This window comes from Pongo abelii, chromosome 23 (genome assembly GCF_028885655.2).
Source record: "Pongo abelii isolate AG06213 chromosome 23, NHGRI_mPonAbe1-v2.0_pri, whole genome shotgun sequence".
Taxonomy (NCBI): domain Eukaryota; kingdom Metazoa; phylum Chordata; class Mammalia; order Primates; family Hominidae; genus Pongo; species Pongo abelii.
In genome coordinates this window covers 36,343,030-36,362,164 of record NC_085929.1, presented here as the reverse complement: position 1 = coordinate 36,362,164, position 19,135 = coordinate 36,343,030, and the positions used below count along the sequence as shown (strand labels likewise).

At 37.9% G+C, this 19,135-nt stretch overlaps 1 protein-coding gene and 1 pseudogene across 2 annotated transcripts in view; one reads left to right on the top strand and one right to left on the bottom strand.

The window, feature by feature from the left end:
- MTMR3 (myotubularin related protein 3) overlaps positions 1 to 19,135 on the bottom strand; it is a 147,081-nt gene that overhangs the window by 102,195 nt on the left and 25,751 nt on the right.
- Positions 17,383 to 17,437, top strand: LOC112130671 (U5 spliceosomal RNA; annotated as a pseudogene).

Below are 19,135 nucleotides of genomic sequence, written 5' to 3'. Positions count from 1 at the left end.
GGTGGCAGGTGCCTGTAATCTCAGCTACTAGGGAGGCTGAGGCAGGAGAATCGCTACCCAGGAGGCAGAGGCTGCAGTGACCAGAGATCGTGCCATTGCACTCCAGCCTGAGGGACAAGAGCAAGACTTTGTCTAAAGAAAAAGAAAAAAGAAAAAAGAAAAAAAAAATACAGTGATTACCCGTACAGAGGATGAGAAAAGAACGGGATTAAAAATGATGGCTAGACAGGCATGGTGGTTTGCGCCTGTAGTCCCAGCTACTTGGGTGGCTGAGGCAGGAGAATCGCTTGAACCCAGGAGGTGGAGTTTGCAGTGAGCCGAGATCATGCCACTGTACTCCTGTGGGGGCGACAAAGCAAGATTTCATCTCAAAAAAAAAAAAAAGGCTAGAGATTTTAGCATTACATTTTAATATTTTACAAGGATATGTAGTCATGATTGTGGTAAAAAATTTAAAAAAAGAAAAAAGTATTTTAAAAGGAGCATTTCTTCCCCTACTTGTATACTGAAAATTAATTACAGGAAGTGCTGATGCAAACAAGAAACTAATATAATACATTTTCCTCCCTTAAAGAGTCTCATCCAAGGAATGTTACTATCATTTCTCAGAAGTGTTGCTGTGCCCAATGCATGCACCTTATTGCACGCACACTGCTTTAGAAAGCCCATCGGTATTTGAGTTCTCTTTCTGATAAACCTCTACCACTACCACTAAGAACAGAAGTATTGGCTAAACACCTCGAAATTAAAATAAAAAAACAAGATTTAAAACAAAAATGTTTTAAAACTACAAAACATTATTTGAAAAAAATTAAAGACCACCTAAATAGAAACATCTCTTGTTCACTGATCTAAAGATAACTTTTTAAGATGACAACAAACTGACAAAATTATCTGCAGATTCAATGCAATCTTTCTATCAGTGAGCTTTTTTGCATACATCAACAAGCTGATCCTAAAATTCATGTGGAAATACAAGGGACCCAGAATAACCAAAACAACCATGAAAAAAGGACAAAGCCGAATAACTCACATTTCTCAAGTGTATCCTTGTAGTAAGTTTTGAAATTATCAAGAAAATGTGGTACTAGCATAAAGACACACAGATCAATGGAATAGAATTTAAAGTCCAGAAATAAACTCTTACATAGATGGTTAATGTATTTCACATTTATTTAACATTGATGTTATTTAACAAAGATGCTAGAACAACTCAACAAGGATAGAACAGTTTTCAACAAACGGTGGTGGGACAACTGAATATCCATCTACCAAAGAATTAAATAAGACCTCTACCTCACACCATATACAAAAATTAACTCAAAATAGACCTCAGACCTAAATGTAAGCACAAAAACTATTAAACTTCTACATGAAAACACAAGAGTAAATCTTCATAACCTTAGATTAGGCAATGGTTTCTGAGATATAAAACCAAAAGCATTTAGTGGCTAAAGAAAAATGAAATAAATGGGATTTCATCAAAATTAAACATTTTTGTGCTTTAAAGGGCACAATCAGGACAACCCAAGGATAAGGAACTTGTATCCAGAATACATAAAGAACTCCCATGACAACAATTTGTTTTAAGTTCCAAATTAAAAATAGGCAAAGAATCTAAATAAACATTTTTGCAAAGAAGATACACAAATGACCAATAAGTACACGAAAGATGCCCAGTATCATTTGTCATTAAGGAATTACAAATCAAAGCCACAATGAGATACCACTTTAAACCCACTTGCATGACTAAAATCAAAAGGGCAGATAATAACAAATGTAATCAAGAATGTGGAGAAATTAAAATCCTAATAATTGCTGATAGGAATGTGACATGGTATAGCTCCACTGTGGGAAACAGTGTGGTAGCTCTTCAAAAAGTTAAACATACAGTTACCAAATGATTCAGCCATTTCACTCCTAGGTATATACCCAAGAAAACTGAAAACATGTGTCCCCACAAAAATCTGTACATAAAGATTAAAAGTACCAGTATTCACAACAGTAAAATAACAAAAACCCAAATGATCACTGATGGATGAACAAAATGTGGTACATCCATACATACAATGGATTATTATTCAGCCATTAAAAGGAATTAAGTACTGATAATGTGCTACAACATGGATGAAAATGAAAATGCTTTCATGCTAAATGAAAGCAGCCAGCACAAAAGGCCACATGTAAGGTTCTATTTAAATAAAATATCAAAAATAGGTAAATGCATTGAAGGGGAAAATCAACTAGCAGTTACGAAGGACTAAAGAGGGGTGGGAAAGTGGAGTAACTGCTACAGGGCATGAGGTCTCTGTTAGGGATTCTGAAATTAAATAGCAGTTATGACCGTGCAACTCTGAACATGCCCAAAATCATTACACTGTATATTTTTATTTTATTTTATTTTTTGAGACCGAGTCTTGTTCTGTGGCTCAGGCTGGAGTGCAGTGGCTTGATCTCAGCTCATTGCAACCTCTGCATCTTGAGTTCAAGAGATTCTCATGCCTCAGCCTCCCAAACAGGTGGGACCACAGGTGCCCGCCATCACACCCAGCTATTTTTTTGTGATTTTAGTAGAGACAGGGGTTTGTCTTGTTGGCCAGGCTGATCGCAAACTCCTAATCTCAAGTGATCCACCAATCTCAGCCTCCCAAATTGCTGGGATTACAGGCATAAGCAACCATGCCTGGCCCTAATTGCATACTTTAAGAGAGTTTTATATTTAAAAATGAGTTTTATGGCCTATGAATTATAGCTCAACAAAGCTGTTTTTTTTTTTTTTTTAAGGAAAACCAATAAAAAGGTAGGTAATATTTTTACATTCTTACTCCTGGTTCCTTCTTTTTAAAATGAAATTTACTCTTTTAAGAGCCTCTGCAATTATCCACTACAACTACTCTTAATTTTAAATCAACTTATCTCCAAGGGTTAGGCTGTTTGCAAGCTACCAGTCCAATATATCCAGAAAGAACATAGCACATGCAAATTAACAGTGACGCCAAAAAATTCAGGCTGGCAGCAGTAGCTCACACCTGTAATCCCAATACTTTGGGAGGCTGAGGCAGGAGGACTGCTGGAGCCCAGGAGTGTGAGACCGACCTGAGTAACATAGTCAGACTCCATCTCTACAAAAAAAAACAATAAAATTAGCCAGGCATAGTGATGCACACCTCTGGTCCCAGCTACTAGGGAGGATAAGGTGGGAGGATCCCTTGAGCCTGGGAGGAGCCAGCTACAGTGAGCAGTAATTGTGCTACTGCACTCTAGCCTGGGTGACAGAGTTTGCTCTGTCTCCAAAAAAAATAAAATAAATTTAAAGGGGAAATGCTTCTCAAATTATTTCATGCCAAACATTTTAAAAGCCTATTTTACTTGGACAATTATATCTATTATCAATATTAGTATGGACAGCCAAATTAATTATAAACTGTCAAATCTAGCAATTCTATTCTTGGTTCAAAATACAAAAAATATACATATACACTAACAATGAACAAGCCAAAAAAATTAACAAATTCCATTTACAATAGCATTAAAAATAATTACTTAGAAATAAACTTAACCAAGGAAGCAAAAGACAATTATACTGAAAACTACAAATCACTCCCAAAATAAAGAATACACAAATAAATGAAAAAATATCATGTGTTCATGGATTGGAAGACTTTACATTGTGAAGATGTCAATACTACCCAAAGTGATCTACAGATTTAATGCAATCCCTATTAAAATCCCAATGGTATTTTATGCAGAAACAGAAAATTTCAGTCTAAAATTCACACGGAATTTCAAAGATCCCCAAATAGCCAAAGTAAACTTGAAAAGAACAATGTTGAAGAACTCACACTGATTGCAAAACTTACTACAAAGCAGCAGTAAACAAAACAGTGAGGAAACTCACACAAAAACAGACATATAGGCCAACAGAATAAAGTAGACAGCCCAGAAATAAACGCTTACATATATGGTCAAATGATTTTCAACAAGGATACCAAGACCATGCAATGGGAAAAGGACAGTCTTTTCAATGAATGGTATTGAGAAAACTGAATATCCATATGCAAAATAATGAAGTTGGACCTTTATTTTAGATCATATGTAATTAACTATTTTTAATTAACATGAGTTAATTTAAAAATTAACTCAAATGGATCAAAGACCTAACTATAAGAGCTAAAACTATAAGACTCTTGGAAGAAAACAGGGGAAAAGCTTCATGACATAGCATTTGGCAATGATTTCTTGGATAAGACACCAAAAGTACAGGCTAAAAAAGAAAAAACTAACTTTATCCAAATGAAAACCTTTTGTGCACCAAAAGGCACTATCAACAGAGTACAAAAGGAAACTCATAGAATGGAGAAAATATCTGCAAATCACATATCTGTTAAGGAATATTTAGAATATATTTTTACAACTCAAGAACAAAAACCAATCCAATTCACAAGTAGGCAAAGGGCTTTGATATGGGCTCTTTTTGGCCCCTTGAAATTGAAATGTTGAAACCCTAACCCCTAATATGACTGTATTTGAAGATAGGGCCTTAATTACACCTGTAAGATGTAATTAAGGTTAAATAAGGTCATGCAGATGGATCCTTGATCCAATAGGATTAGTGTGCTTAAAAGACAAGACACCAGAGAGCTCACTCTAGGAAGAGAGCCATCACCAAAAATCAAACCCTGCCAGACTTATTTCTGTTGTTTAAGCCACCCAGAGTGTGATATTTTGTTATGGTAGCCTGAGAAAACTAATAAAGACTTGAATAGACATTGTTCCAAAGAAGCACAAAAGGCCAATACATACAAGAAAAGATACTAAACATCCCTCGTCAGCCAGGCGCAATGGCTCACTCCTATAGTCCCAGCACTTTGGGAGGCCAAGGTGGGCAGATCACTTGAGCCCAGGAGTTTGGGACCAGCCTGGGAAACATGGCAAAACCCTATGTCTACATAAAAAAATACAAGCTGGGCATGGTGGCTCACGCCTGTAATCCCAGCACTTTGAGAGGCTGAGGAGGGTGGATCACGAGGCCAGGAGATTGAGACCATCCTGGCTAACATGGTGAAACCCCGTCTCCACTAAAAAAAAAAAAAAAAAAACACTACAAAAAATTAGCTGGGAGTGGTGACACGCACCTGTAGTCCCAGCTACTCGGGAGGCTGAGGAAGGAGAATGGCATGAACCCAGGAGACGGAGCTTGCAGTGAGCCAAGATGGCACCACTGCACTCCAGGCTGGGCAACAGAGCAAGACTCTGTCTCAAAAAAAAAAAAAAAAAAATTTAGCTGGATGTGGTAGCGTGTGCCTGTGGTCTCAGCCACTCTGGAGGCTAAGGTGGGAGAACCGATTGAGCCCAGAAGGTTGAGGCTGCAATGAGCCCTGATCACCCCACTGCACTCTAGTCTGGGTGACAGAGTGAGACCCAGTCTCAAAAAAAAAAAAAAAAAAAACAAAACACTAGTCATTAGGGAAATGTGAGTCAAAACTACAATTAGATACCACTTCACACCCATTATGATGGCTATTTTAAATTTTTTTAAGTGTTGGCTGGGGTGTGTGGATCCTTGTGCATTGCTGGTAGGAATGTAAAATGGTACAGCTACTGTAGAAAATAGAGATTTCTCAAAAAATTCACACACAGAATGACCATATGATCCAGTAATTCCACTTCTCAGTATATACCCAAAAGGAGTAAAAGCAGAGACTTGAACAGATATGTGTATACCAATGTTCATAGGAGCATTCTTCACAATAGCTAAAAAGTAGAAGCAACCCAACTGTCCATCAATGGATAAATGGGTAAACAAAAATAATTCCAATTCTAGGTATATACCCACAAGAAGTAAAAGCAGTTACTTAAACAGATATTTGTACACCAACATTCATAGGAGAATTATTCACAACAGCCAAAAAGCAGAAGCAACTCAACTGTCCCTCAATAGATCAATGGATAAACAAAATGTAGAGTCTACACACAATGGAGTATTTTTCAGTCTTTAAAAGACATGATACAGGCCGGGTGCGGTGGCTCACAGCTGTAATCCCAGCACTTTGGGAGGTCAAGGCGGGAGGATCACCTGAGGTCAGGAGTTTGAGACCAGCCTGGCCAACATGGCAAAACCCCGTCTCTACTAAAAATTAGCTGGGCAAGGTGGCGGGTGCCTGTAATCCCAGCACTCGGGAGGCTGAGGCAGGAGAATCACTTGAACCCAGGAGGCAGAGGTAGCAGTGAGCATAGATGGTGACACTGCACTGCAGCCTGGGTGACAAGGGCGAAACTCCACCTCAAAAAAAAAAAAAGACATAATACAAAAATTAGCTGGTGTGGTGCCGCATACTTGTAGTCCCAGCTGCTTGGGAGGCTGAGGCACAAGAATTTGCTTCAACCCAAGAGATGGAGGTTGCAGCGAGCCAAGATGGCACCACTGCAGTCCAGCCTGGGCAACAGAGTGACACTCTGTCTCAAAAAAAAAGACATGGATGTACCTTGAAGACATTATGTTAAGTGAAATAAGCCAGTCACAGAAGGTCAAATATTATTCCACTTATATGGAGGTATGTACAGTAGTTAAATTCACAAAGATAGAAAGTAGAATGGTAATGGCCAAGGACTAGGAAGAGGATTGAATGGGGAGTTAGTCTTTAATAAGTACAGAGTTTCAGTTGAGAAAGATGAAAAGGTTCTAGAGAAGGTGGTGGTAACCACCGCACAACAATATGAAAGTATTTAAATGCCACAGAACTGTACAATTCAAAAAGACACAGTAAAGTAAAATAGGAATTTCAGAAAATAAATGAATCATCTATTAAAAAGTAATAAAATAAGATCCTAAGCTCTCCCAAAAGAAACTCCTTGACATGGTTTAGATATTTGTCCCCTCCAAATCTCATGGTGAAATGTGATCCCAAACGTTGGAGGTGGCGCCTAGTGGAAGCTATCTGGTTATGATGGCAGATCCCTAATATGGCTTGGTGCCCTCCCCTAGGTAATAAGCAAGTTCTCGCTCTGTTAGTTCACGTGAGAATTGGTTGTTTAAAAAGAGCCTGTCACCTCCTCCTCTCTGTTTCGCTCCCTCTCGCCACATGACATGCCTGTTTCCCCTTCGCCTTCCAACATGATTGGAAGCTTCCTGAGGCCTCACTAGAAGCAGATACTGGTGCCATGCTTCTTGTACAGCCTGCAGAACTTCGAGCCAAATAAAACTCTTTTCTTTATAAACTACCCAGCCTTGGGTATTCCTTCACAGCAATACAAAACAAACTAACACATTCCCCAAAGTATTAACAGGATGTCCATCAAGATACTGTAGCATTATTACAGGACCACCCCCGCCACCCCCACAGCCCCCTAAAAAAAACCTGGCATTTTTGTCATAGCTCTGACATATTGGATGTGTAAGCTTTTTAAAAGTCTTTAGAATGAACAAAATTTAGTAAAACCTGAAGAAATTAAATAACCATTAGGTATCTTCAAAGAATATCAAAAGGTACAAGAAAATTAGGAGAAGCTGCAAAATCTTTTGTATTTGGTCAGTATCAACCTTTAGGCCAAATGCAATTTATACCACTGAAAGCTTGAGTAATTTCTGCTCTAGAGAATTACTTATACATAAAGTTAAAAAAAAAAAAAAAAGCTTTATCCATAATAGTTCTACAACACTGGTCTTGTCATGATTTCCTGTGCCTAAGATTATTTTCCTACCATTCAAAAAGTTTAAATAGCAACCATATCCTTTTTGTCATGTAAATATAAAATATAAACATCCAAACAAATATAACATTCAAATATTCTAAATACCACAGATTCTTTCAGGTACCAAAACTGAATACACACACAAGGTTAGCAAGATTCTGTTTAATTTCAGCCATAAGTTTCCTGGTGGGCTTAGTTTTACATACTCCAGCAAAATGTGTTCTGTAGCCTATTATAGATGGTTTAACTAGCAGAAATGAGTCATTTAACTAGCATAATATACAGTGCTCTAATAATTTTTTTAGCTAATAAGGAATAACCAACGATTTCATGAGTTATCTAATTTTTAAAGCAAATTGCCTATTTTTTTTTTGTTTTTTTGTTTTGTTTTTTTTTTGAGACGGAGTCTTGCTCTGTCGCCCAGGCTGCAGCGCAGTGGCGTGATCTTAGCTAACTGCAACCTCTGCCTCCCAGGTTCAAGCGATTCTCCTGCCTCAGCCTCCCAAGTAGCTGGGACTACAGGCACGTGCCACCATGCCCAGCTAATTTCATATTTTTAGTAAAGACAGGGCTTCACCATGTTGGCCAGGGTGGTCTCGATCTCTTGACCTCATGATCTGCCCGCCTCGGCCTCCCAAAGTGCCGGGAGCCTAAATCTTAATAATAAAAGCATGTAAGTCATCAGCCAGTATCCTAATAAATTTAGATTCTGAAATACATGTAAAAATACTGTGTTGAGTTTAACCTAGAAAAATATTTCCTAAAGATTAAAACCAGGCTGGGTGCAGTGGCTCATGCCTGTAATCCCAATACTATGGGAGGGTGAGGCAGGAGGACTGCTTGAGCTCAGGAGTTCGAGACTAGCCTGAGCAATACAGTGAGACTCCATCTCTACAAAACATTTTTTTTTTTTTTTTTTAATTAGCTAGGCATGGTGGCACATGCCCGTAGTCTTAGCTACTGAGGAGGCTGAGGTGGGAAGATCGCTTGAGCCCAGGAGGCTGAGGCTGCAATGAGCCATGATTACATGACTGCACTCCATCCTGGGCCATAGAGACCATGTCTCAAAAAAAAACATGCCCAAAAGTGAATATAAATTAATAGTCCAAAAATATTTATTAAATTTCAAGGATCACATATCCCATCTGGTATTTATCACTGTTTTATGACAGTAATTTCAGCCTCTTGATGACAACAACTTTCCTTTCTCAGCTAGCTTTTGCTTTCAATGTACATAAAATTGGACAGTTTAAACCACTTCACCAGATATGTGAGAAATCCATGGTAAGACAAAATGTCATTTACTTTTAAGTATATATACAGTTATGGCATGATGAATAAAAATATGCCTTGCTAAAGAATTAAGAGATGAGACCTAGAGAAAACTTTCTCCCCCAGAAAAAAAGGAAGAACAAGAAGCAAAAAATGAGGTAACTTAATGACCCAGTGACTGCTAAGAAAACTACAAAACCGTGCAGTCATATATTTTCTGAAAAAACATTATGAGTGATAATTTTATATTTTTGCCTTACATTAAAATGTCCCTTGTAGGGAGAATAAGAAATAGGCTGGGGCGAGATGGCTCAGGCCTGTAATTCCAGCATTTTGGGAGGCCCAGGCAGGAGATCACTTGAGGGCATGAGTTAAAAATCACCCTGGGCAACAAAGTGAGATCTCAGCAATAAAAAAATAAATAAATAGGAAATAAGACAATTCAACTAACCACACAAACGGACAATCCTTTCTTTGTATTCTTAAAGGCAAATAATATTTTGTCCTTCTACCTTTTAGAATCCACAACCAGTAGTAACATATTTCATTAAAATTCCCTTTACTCTTAACATATGAAATGATATGAGACAGATTATGATAAAACCTCTAGTGAATCCAAAGAAAGCAGAAGACTATCTTAACCATTCTAAATATTTTATCCATTTGCCTCCAAAAAGCAACATATATTTAATACATGAGTAATTCTCCAACCCTTATTCCTTGTCCTTCATAGTCTACAAACTGAGTAACAACGGAGATCTTGTTCACCACTACATCTACAGAGCCTATAACCTAACAGTGCCTAGTAAATAGGTGGCACTTAAATACTCATTGTATTATAAGCCTAAGTCTCACAAAGGAAAACAGCAAATATATGAAAAAGAAAGATGTTTCAAGGCAGAGGGAATGCTTCAGAGAGCTACTACCTGCTATCAAAAAGAGAAACTAAAACATGCAAAATTAATTAGAACTTATGGAAGCTATTTTAAATCAGATGGCCACTTTAGAGATGCCTGCTTGACACCATGGACTTATTTTTCAATACAAGAAGAAAAGTGCTATTCAGGCATACACTGGAATATTAGTATAAGAAAGCACTATACGCCTCTAAAGAAAGTTCTAAACAGTGCCAAATACAGATGATGCCCCTCAACACTTCCCTTCCAGGTTCGTCTCATGCCAAATAACACCAGTAGTTACTAATCTTTTCTAAATTAAACACTTAAACTCACTGCATTAGCAATATGAGGCATTTCGTGATTTCAGAGGGGAAAATGTATTTTACAATTTCAAAATAAATTAGCAACTTCTCTGTATCAAGTAATCCCTTGACAGCTATTCAAATCCCATTTAATAGTTAGGAAATGCTATTTACTCATAAGATCTTCAAGCTACACAAAGATCTTACTTATCCATACATATCATGGACACAGTATGTCAATTTACGTATAAATGACTTTTAACAAGTATAAAAGGAAACCAAAAAGGTATTAAATGCACAATATTTTTATAAGCTTCTACTGTTTACCTAGTAACAATGAAGGCAATGAAATGTGGAAAAACTATTTGTCCTCATTTGTCAATAAATACTGGCACTATTCCTTTGGTGATGCCATGGCACAAAGACTTGTTCAGGTGAAATAAACCTACTGGTGAACAATAAAGGCTCAAATTAGAAGGCAGGTAAAAATTACACTTTTTTTTAAATTGCACATTATGATTAGAAAACATACTAGGTATGTATTGCAACTTTTAAAGCAAATCCCAGTGCAATTTTTTTTTTAAGAAACGAGTTCTATGTTGCCCAGGCTGGCCTTGGGCCTTGAACTCCTGGGGTGAAGCAATACTCCCACCTCAGCCTCCCAGGTAGTGAGTAGCTGGGACTACAGGCATGAGCCACTTGGCTCCTCCAGTGCAATTTTTAAAATCTTATATGAAGGATCTTTTCTTGGGTGATCAGGGGAGGTGAAGGGGGTAATATTACTAAGAATACAAAACTGAAGTCTATAGTCCTATACAATGACCCAACTAAAAACAGACACCTTTGGCTACAGATTTCTTTAAACAATAGATATGAAAATTTAATCCCTCCTTTACATGAAAAATAGCCATTTACAATCACTTTTCCTCTTCTAATGTTAAAGCAGGTTTTTAAAAGCACAGTCCTCCTGTTTGAATTATTTCCACATTCTAGTAAATACCAGCTGGTGGGAGCCAATACAGAATCTTCTGCTGAAGATACTGGGATATTATAGAACAAGAACAGAATAATCCATAATTAGTGACATTATATCTTAAAGCTCAAACTACTGCAGTTACACGGGGCAGTGAGATAGTGCTGGCAATCAACTGTAGGCATTAGGGAGCAATTGGTAAAGTAGCAGATCCAAGGTACTGTTAACCATCCCATTACGAAGGCTAAACATTTATTTTTTTACATAAAATCCTATAATGAACAATTAGAACATGAGTATCAGCTAAGCCAGGACAAATGGTGCAAAACACTGCCTGCAGAATGCAATGTATTAATTTATGAAGTAGGCTATAATAGCCTTTATCATGCAAACCTTATATTTATTTATAAAAAGTTAAATTAGTCTGACCATGATGGAGTAACCTGAGACTAGCCCTTCCACCAAAACTACTAAAAAACTGGACAAGATACATGAAACAGCTATTCTTGGATGCTGGACAACAGACAGCACCAAACTGTGATCCCTGAGAGAAGACAAGCAAATTACCTGTGCCCTATGATTGTCCAAGCTTTGTATTTTCAGGCAGTTTCCAGACCCCAGTCAGAAAGGGAGAAACTGAGAATCTAGGGAGAGTGGAAACCCAATCAGAAACTTAAATGTGTTTCAGAAGGCTGAAGCAGCTGTAATTTGTGAGGCACTATTACATCTTTACTAAATTAGCTGCACATGTATTAGGTGAGATTTCACGAGGGTGGGCAAAGAACAACCATTGGGTAACAAGCAACTACTTGGGAACTATAAACACAACTACCAGAGTTTACACAGGCATTCTCCTTCTGACTGATTAAAGAGACCTTACTTAAACTCAGGCCATTCAGCTGAAACCTTTATAAACATGGCTACACTAGCCCTAGGGCAAAGGCTCCTCTTCAGGCCCAGCTGAACAAAGCTTTAAATAAAAACAAGCCTAATGTTGAATTATGGATTTTCTAACATATCCAAAAGTAAAATGTATGACAATAGCAAAAAGAACAGAAGACAGGAAAATGGAGACATAACACCATAGGATTCCTATACGTTAAGTGGTATATAATTTGAAGGCAGAATGTCGTAAGTTAAAGGTATCTACTCTACTGTAGAGCAGCCACAGGAAAAAATAAAACAAATAAGTATATCTCCACTAAAAGAGGGGATAAGATGAAATATTACAAAATCTTTCATTCAAAAAATGACAGAAAAGAATAGATGGGATGAATAGAAAACAAATCGTAGACTGAAACCTAACCATATGGATACTCAAACTCAGAGTAAACGCACCATTTAATAACAACAATTAAAAGGAGACTGTCAGCTGGGCGCAGTGGCTCACACCTGTAATCCCAGCACTTTGGGAGGCCGAGGCGGGTGGATCACCTAAAGTCAGGAGTTCGAGACCAGCTTTGCCTACACAGGGGTAAATATACAAAACACAAAATATACAAAAATTAGCTGGGCATGGTGGCAGGCGCCTGTAATCCCAGCTCCTCAGGAGGCTGAGGCAGGAGAATCACTTGAACCCGGGAGCCGGAGGTTGCAGTGAGCCAAGATCTCACCACTGCACTCCAGCCTGGGTGGCAGAGCGAGACTCCATCTCAATGAATGAACGAATGAATGAATGAAGGAGACTGTCAGCCTAAATAAAAAAGCAAGACCTAACTATGTGCTAATTACAAGAAATGCATTGCAAATATATACACAGACTAAAAGTAAAAGGATGGGAAAAAATTATGTAAATACTGTAGTAATAAAGCTACAAGAGTTATATTCATGTTAAAGTAGCCTAGGGGATGGCAAATATTATCAAAATAAAGTGGGACAAGTCATTATAAAAGAATGAATTTACTGAGAAGACATAACAATCCTAAATATGTATGTACCTAAAAACAGAACTTCAAAATATATGAGACAAAACTGGTAGAACCAAATATTTGTCTTTTCAAAGACACAAAACATTCACCACAATAGACCATATGCCTTACCACAAAACAAATCTCAAATTCTGAAATCCTGAAAAAGACTGAAATCCTACAGAGTATGTTCTCTGACCACAACGGAATTAAATTAGTAACAATAAAATATCTACAGGAAGTTAAACATTACACTTTCATAATTCATAGGCCAAAAAAGACATTAAAAGAGAAATTAGAAAATATTCAAACTGAATAGTAGTACACAATATGTCATTTTGTGAGCTGCAACTGAAGCACTGCTCAGAGGAAAACTCAGATATTCACAGTATATACAAAAAAGCAAGCCTACACTTACCTCTCTCAGTATTAATTTGAAGTGCTTCACAGACCTAAATGTCAAACAAAGCTATAAACTTCCAGAATAAAATTAAAGAAAATATTAGTGACCTTAGGTTTAGAGACAATTCCTTAGATAGGATATAAAGGTCATTAACTCAAAAAGAAAAAAAAAATAACTGACTACATAAAGATTTTTTGCTCTCTGAAAGACACTGTTAAGAATGAAAAGGCAAGCCACAAATTACAAGAACATATTTGCAAAACATGTAATTTGCAAAACCTGTTATAAAGCACTCATATTCAGAATACTTTATGAACTCACAATAAACAAAAAACAACCTACTTTTTTTAATAAGCAAAAGATTTGAACAGACACTTCACCAAAGATATATAAATGGCAAATAAGCACATGAAAAGATAATCAACATTAGTCATCTGGAAATTACAAACTAAAACCATGATGATGTATTACTACAGACCCACTAGAATGACTTAAGTTAGTAAGAATGACAATACCAAGCATCAACATGGATTTGGAGCCCTGGAATTCTCATGCATTGCCAGTGGGAATGCAAAATAGGCCGTTATTTTAAAAACCATAAACACACTTACCCTACAATCCTGCAATTTCTACTCCTGGATTTTTAACCAAGAGAGATGAAAATATATGTCCATACAAAGATCTATGTTGCAAATATTCATAAGAGCTTTATTCATAATAGCCAAAAACCGGGCCGGGCATGGTGGCTCACGCCTGTAATCCAGCACTTTGGGAGGCTGAGGTGGGCGGATCACGAGCTCAAGAGATCGAGACCAACCCGGCTAACACGGTGAAACTCCATCTCTACTAAAAATACAAAAAGTTAGCCAAGTGTGGTGGCATGTGCCTGTAGTCCCAGCTACTCAGCAGGTTAAGGCAGGAGAATAGCTTTAACCCAGGAGGCGGAGGTTGCAATTAGCCGAGATCTCGCCACCGCACTCCAGCCTGGGCGACAGAGCGAGACTCCGTCTCAAATAAATAAATAAATAAACCCAAAACCTGGAAAAAAAAACCCAATATCCATTAACTAGTAAATAAAGGAATTGTGGAATATCCATACAATGGACTACGACTTAGCAATTAAATGGAGTAACTACTACTTTTAACAATATGAATGATTCTCAAAGCATTATGCTAAAATGAAAGAGGACAGGCACAAAATAATATATCCTGTATGATTTCATTTATATTACATCCTAGAAAAAAGGCAAAATTTGTGCAAATTATGCCTCTCTAAGGCTGATTTTTTAACCATGTGGCAGCAAAAAAGTCAAAGGTATACATATGTGCTCTGGTTAAGACAAGCATTTTCCCCAAATCTTAGTTACAGAAGGGTTCTGAGAAGTTAATGACTTGCCCCAAATTAGTAACCAGTGGAAACATGCTTTGGGATACAGATCACTTTACTGTAAATATAAACTTGGAATGTACGCTTTAGGAATGATTAAGAAGATCTGTATAACTAAGACCCATTGTTTTTGTTTTTGTTTTGAGACAGGGGTCTCGCTGTTACCCAGGCTAGAGTGCAGTGGTGCAATCATGGCTCACTGCTGTCTTGATGTCCTGGGCTCAAGCAACTCTCCTACCTCAGCTTCCTGAGTAGCTGGGACCACAGGTGAGCACCACCACAGCTGGATAATTATTATTATTATTATTTGATAGAGGGGGTCTTGCAATGTTGCCCAGGCTGGTCTCAAACTCCAGGCCTCAAATGATTCTCTTGCCTCAGCTTCCCAGAATGCTGGGATTACAGGTGTAAGCCACTGTGCCTGGCCGACTAAGACCCTTTCGATGGAGCTCCAGAACTATGTTTAACTCACAGTTAAGTATTAAAGGAAGTTTCAATTTATATAGGCAAGCCAGCTAAAACAGTTCAGGCCAAGAGTTGGATGATGTAGCACAGACATCTCAAATACTTAGCTTACCACAATACTGACCAATGGTCAAGTTTATTTTGGGACTGGAATATTTAAAAGTCCTTCATATTCTCTGCAGCTCCTACACACTGATCCTATTAAAGGCTTCCAGTTCTGAATCTTTTAGGTACTCACCTTTCATTCTCACCTAATGCATTACCTCCAGGCAAATGGGGTGGTAAAGAAGAACTGGATTTTGAAAGGCAACATAATGACAACAGCTTATTAAAAAGCAAGACAAGGCCAGGCTTGGTGGCTCATGCCTGCAATCCTCCTAGCACTTTGGGAGGCTGACACAGGAGGATCGCTTGAGTTCTAGATCAGCCTGGGCAACATAGCGAGAACCCATCTCTACTAAAAATTTTAAAATTAGCCAGGCATGGTGGCACACACCTATAATCCCAGCTACTTGGGAGGATGAGGCAGGAGGATCCTTTGAGCCCAGGAGTTTGAGGCGGCAGTGTGCTATGATCATGCCACTACACTCCAGCCTGGGTGACAAAGCGAGACTTTGTCATTCATTTCTTCATTCATTCATTCATTCATAAACATAAATAATAAAAAGACAAGAAAACTGCTCTTAATACCTAATTAACCCTATCAACTTTAACCTTAGCATAGAGAAAAAAAATTAAGACTTTTCTTCAACTCTATCATCAACTCATTTTGCAGAAGTCTAACATTTAATCCACAAGTGGGCAATCCATGGAAAAGCAATTACTACAAGTTCACTAATGCTTACTATACATACCTCACCTCTTCATTTCCTCTTGTCTGACTTTTCACCGAGTTTTTCTCCCCTCCTCTTTCTGACCCTTTTATATGGTTATCATAGCTACTTTGTAAGAAAACAATAAAGAGGATACTTATGCCTAACCAGTGAAAAGTACTGACTTTATATCTTTGCTTTTGTACTTACTATGGTGATAAGCTCTTTAGGGGAAACTTCTACACTGTATAAGCATAAATAATGGGAAAGGAATACTGATTTATTCTATACCCATTATGAACACTTTTCCCTCTAAGCCATTGAAAAATGGAAGATACTTTACTATTTTCACTCCACTGATCCTGAATATTATCTCATATATAAACTGAGTGTACCTACGTATATTAATGTTTACTCTGAAAGTCCAAACTATTTTTAAATACGTAGAAAGCCCACTGGAGAAATAGTCATACTAACATTAAATATACTGGTCAAAATTCTCAGTTGTAAGTAAAAAAAAAAAACCCAAATCAAGCTAATTTACACAAAATTAAAAAAAAAATTTTTTGAGACACGGTCTCACTCTGTCACCCAGGCTAGAGTGCAGTAACGTGATCACGGCTCACTGCAACCTTGACCTTCCAGACTCAAGGGACCCTCCCATGTCAGCACCCCAAGTAGGTGGGACCACAGGCGTGTGCTACCACACCTGGCTAATTTTTTTATTTTTTGTAGAGACAAGTCTCCCTACGTTGCCCAGGCTGGTCTCCAACTCCTGGGCTCAAGCAGTCGTCTTGCCTCAGCCTCCCAAAGTGCTGTGATTACAGGTGCGAGCCACGGCACCCAGCCCAAAAATCAGAATTTGATGGCTCACAGGATAATGAGATGCTGCATAGAAACAAGGAAAAAAACTTCAGGACCAGGGCCTCAAAGGCACAGTGCCATGGGATCCATCTCTATCTCATGCTCCTCTTTACTTGTTTGGCCTCATTCTGGTTTCATTCTCTTCCACTGCAGACAGACCTCCTGCTTGGGGTAGGGCAGGAATGAAAGAATCTCAAAAATAAGAAATCCAGTGAATGTTGCTATTCCTTTTACTAGTATAATTAAGTGTTGGAAGCAGATCCCTAATGTCCAAAAAATATGATTTAAGGATACAACTTAGGAATTATCAATAATCCTACTAAATGTAAAAGTTAAGAAAATCTAACCCCTGGCACTGAACCACTAACTTATAATTACAGAAAGTCCTGTCACACATGCTGTGGTTTCTCTTCATAATGAATAAATCTTTTTGCCTTTTACTAAAGGTTTCCGTGGAGAGTTGAGGCCTTGCTTAGGCAGGGGTAAATATGAGAAAGAAAAAAAAAGTCTTAACAGGTTAAAAAAAAAAAAAAAGGAAAAGAGGCATAAAAATCAATTTAATGGGCTTATATATATATGACAGTTTAGCAAGAAAGAGGGCAATCTCATTTTAAAAATGTAATCAATAACGGCACAAATCTGAAACTAAAGTGTGAGACTCCTGCTTTTGGTTATCATATAGTCGCCACAGTAATAATGACTAAAATTCATGTAGCACTCACATAGCTAACTATCCCTGAAGAAATGCTTCCTTTCTCAAGAGGTTTAAGTGGAAAGGAATACGAAATTTCTTAACATATCTATGTTCTAAATAACTTTGCTTCAGGAGTAATCACTCTGAAACAACTGAGTGTTAAATAAAAACCAGCAACCCCCAAATCTTCACTGATCCATCACTTTAACTGATCAGTTTGCTACCAACTACAGTGTTTACCTTTCCAGTAACACTTCTAGTTCCATACAAACTGTTTTGTTCTACATAACTGCACTAGATTTGGAAGTACACTCAGAATTTAAACGATGACCTACATTCAGTGGTGTGTGGGTACCTATAAAACACAGAAAAGGGCCCACTTTCTTCTCTTTTCTTTTTTTTTTTTTTTGAGATGGAGTCTCGCCCTGTCGCCCAGGCTGGAGTGCAGTGGCGCAATCTCGGCTCACTGCAAGCTCCGCCTCTTGGGTTCACGCCATTCTCCTGCCTCAGCCTCCCGAGTAGCGAGGACTACAGGCACCCACCACCATGCCCGGCTAATTTTTTTGTATTTTTTAGTAAAGACGGGGTTTCACCGTGTTAGCCAGGATGGTCTTGATCTCCTGACCTCATGATCCGCCCGCCTCGGCCTCCCAAAGTGCTGGGATTACAGGCATGAGCCACCGCACCCAGCCAAAAGGGCCCACTTTCTACTAATTTTTTTCAAGCTCAATCTGAGGCAAGAAAACGATACTCTGTTTTTAACAAGAAGCAAATTTATGTTTATAATAAAGAATTACATACATGGTGATATTTATTATTCCTTAATACAAAGTTCTGTTATATGCTGAGAGATATACTATTTATGAAAAAATTATAAAAATGAAGAGTTACAATTAATGGAGGGGAGAAGTCCAGGTCCTTGCTTATAATTTTAACAGCCAATATGTATAGAGTACTATTCTAAGTGCTTCACCATTTATTAGTCATTAATCTTACTCAACTCTACAAAGTAGGTAATATTATTATCCTCATTTTATAAAGAGGGAAACTAAGGAGCAGAGAGATAAGGTAACTTGCCCAAGTCATAAAGCTAGCTAATAAATAATTTACAGATGCAAGTTTAAACCATAATAAGAAATTAAGTAAGAACAACACATATACAGCAAATACAAAAACAAGAGAAAAGTCAAAGCACTCAATCTCAAAAAGGCAGAAAAGCAACATAAATTAAGAAACTAATTTTTTTCTCTCAGTGCAATGAAACCAGGTCTGTATCACTGGGGGTTGGGGGAGTAGGGCAAATAATCTGTGTTCTCAAATTGTACAAAAATCTCAAAAAAAGTAACATATTTCCTGTGGGCCGGGCACAGTAATCCCAGGAGTTTGAGACCAGTCTGGGCAATACGGCAATACCCAGTCTTTACAAGAAATAAAAATTCAGCTGAGCATGGTGGAGGCTAAATTG